Source organism: Poecilia reticulata, linkage group LG6 (genome assembly GCF_000633615.1).
Source record: "Poecilia reticulata strain Guanapo linkage group LG6, Guppy_female_1.0+MT, whole genome shotgun sequence".
Taxonomy (NCBI): Eukaryota; Metazoa; Chordata; class Actinopteri; order Cyprinodontiformes; family Poeciliidae; genus Poecilia; species Poecilia reticulata.
The window spans coordinates 31,389,433-31,392,328 of NC_024336.1; positions in this window are offsets into that span (position 1 = coordinate 31,389,433).

Consider the following 2,896-nt stretch of genomic DNA (forward strand, 5'->3'; position numbering starts at 1 on the left):
GGAGGAGGAAGAGGAGCAGCTGGAGGAGGAAGAGGAGCAGCCGGAGGAGGAAGAGGAGGAAGAGCAGCGGTCGGAGCAGGAATGGCTCGGCTCTGATCAGCTTCGCTCCTCCTGGATGATTTTCATCTGATGGATCTCCTGCATCATCTAATCTGCATATGGAGGAAATAATCTCCAATCTGCTCCAGAGTCAGAATATCCAATAATCTGTTTATGTGAAATACATGAGATATGTTGTGATAAATGATTGTTTTGTCTGTAACCTGGTGTCAATCAATCAAAGCTGAAAACGTCGGACTTCCTGCGTTCAGGAGGATTTAGTCTGAAAGGATCGGATCAGATCTGAGGCTCCAGCGGCAAAAGCAAAGGAGGCGGATTAGCAGAGCTGCTAACAGCTGATGATGTCATCGAGTCTCTGCTGCCTGGATGCAGAGCTGTTAGTGTGTTAGCATGAGACTACAGCAAGTCTTCAGTCAGAGGCATGTTCCGACTGGCTGTAAAACCGACTGCTACTGCAGCTCCTCCTGGCCCACAGCATCACACCACTAACACTTCTCCTTTACCTCCATTTTATTGTTTATTTCACTCAATAATGAATGTAAATAGTTCATCAGATCATGAATGAAAAGATTCAGAAGACGATTATATCTCAAACATCAGTTTATTCAACGACAAATCGCTTCATAGCTGATTTTTAACTTTCTGCAGGAATCTGAAGATTGTTCCGTAAACCTTTAACTGAAGTTCATCTTTTATCCACCGACGTTCAGCCTGCAGGTTCGTGTCATTAATCTGTGGATCCCATGGAGGCGGATCTGAGTGTGAATCTGCCTCCTGCTCCACAGCGAAGCCTCTGCAGGATTTTCCCATGTCAGTCATCCAGCAGCTGCATCAGTGCTGCAGCCGCCGGCTCCCCAGAACAAAGGCTTGTTAATCCCACTCAGACCTTGAAACGCTCAGAATGCAAGGACTCAGCGCAGGAACAAAACTCTCCAGAATTGTGTCTGTTGGTGCGCCGGGAGGATCAACATCCTGAGGACTTCCACCTGGGATCACAACCAGTTCAGACCAAAACACGCCGAGCCTGAGGTCAGAGAGATCCGCCGCTTATCAGCAGAACGCACCGCCGCCAACCACCGCTGGGAAAACTCCTCAACGCAGCGGTGCAGAGCCACAGCCGGCTGGAGGAGGAGAACTGGGACAGATTCCACCGAGACTCAGACCCGGAACCAGAACTGACATGATGTCACCAGAACATCAGCGGATCTGCTGACATCACAGCTGACATCACAGATTCTGACTGATCAGGTATTAAGGTGAAACCAGTGAACAGTTCCCCCGCCCCAGCGGTTCTGGTTTCTGGTACCGGGTCTTTAACTTCAGGGTTCTGACCCACATCGGACAGTTTTCCACTCTGATGAATTCATGATTCCTCTGCCATGAAGAGCAGAGCTGCAGCTGCATCACAAAGACGCTAAACATCTACAACAGCTGCTAAAAGCTGCTAGCTGGTGCCAACAGCAGGTGCTAATGGCTGTTAGCAATGGGTTCCAAAGCTGCGTTCACACTGCAGCCTGATTCACGTTTTTTGTCAAATCGGATTGTTTTGTAGGGGCCGTTCACGCTGCCAAATACATGCGACTGTATGTGTCCCGCATGCGCAGTAGAGGGCGCAATAACGTCAATGTTCTGCCAACCGCCATAAAAAGAAGAGCTCAGTGTTTGCAGAAGTAAACATGGAGGCTAACGGTGGAGCTGAGCTTATATATTTGAAGTTGCTGTCCGGTCAGAGCAGCATATTAACAGCTTCATCCTCATATAGTCCCTCATGGTTCTTGTTTTTCTTCCCGCTTGTTCGTATCAACGATACAGAATAGTGAGATTTGTTGAGCATCAGTGACGTTCAGTTCGGATGAATGCGACCTGGACGTTATGGTCACATTTGAATCGGATACGTATCGGATATGGATCACATTCTAAAAGAATCCGACCTGAGCTGCTCACACTGCCATGAAAAGATCGGATTCAGGTCGCATTACGTCAAAAAGATCGGAATTGGGTCACTTCAGGCTGCAGTGTGAACGCAGCCAAGCAGGTGCTAACGGGCGCTAGCAGGTGCTGTCGATGCTGCTGCAGCGTTTCCCTCCTGCTGCCCTTAGCGACACATGTAGATGAAACTGCAGCTCAATGGAGGATCTGAAATATGAATCTGCAGGAATCAGTCAGAGCTTCTTCATTACTGCAACATGCCTGGTCAATCAATAATCTGGTCAATCAATAATCTGGTCAATCAATAATCTGGTCAATCAATAATCTGGTACATTTGAACACTAGTCTGATTTTGTTGGGATTATGATGCTTTAGCTCAGCGGTTCTTAACCTTTTTTGAGGTACCGAACCCCCCAGTTGCATATGCGCATCATTCACTGAACCCTTATTCTAACTCCACCCCGACACACAGAAGACGTTGCGGTTTTCTGATTTAGTAATGTAATTATATTAGCTGTGTTACCACCCCACACCACTAGAGGCAGTAGCAACCCCGAAAGATGCGACTAAGGAGCAGATTTAGACAGTTTATACCAAATTTAGAATTTGATAAAAACTGAGTTTTGCTGAAGTAAATAAAGACACAAGTTCAAATCCCTGCTGAGAGGAGCTCCTCCAATCAGGGCTCCTCTGCAGCTCTGATTGGCTACGCAATGTAACGTGATCCTCTGCATTAACTGATGGCAAAGCGGGGCGTCATCACGACTTTACACAGGTGAGTCTTTACCTCCGCGGTCGGCAGAGGCTCCACCGAACCCCTGGGGTTCGACTGAACCCAGGTTAAGAACCACTGATTTAGCTTCATAGGCCCAGTTGCTGGGCTGGGGTGTGTGTGTGTGTGTGTGTG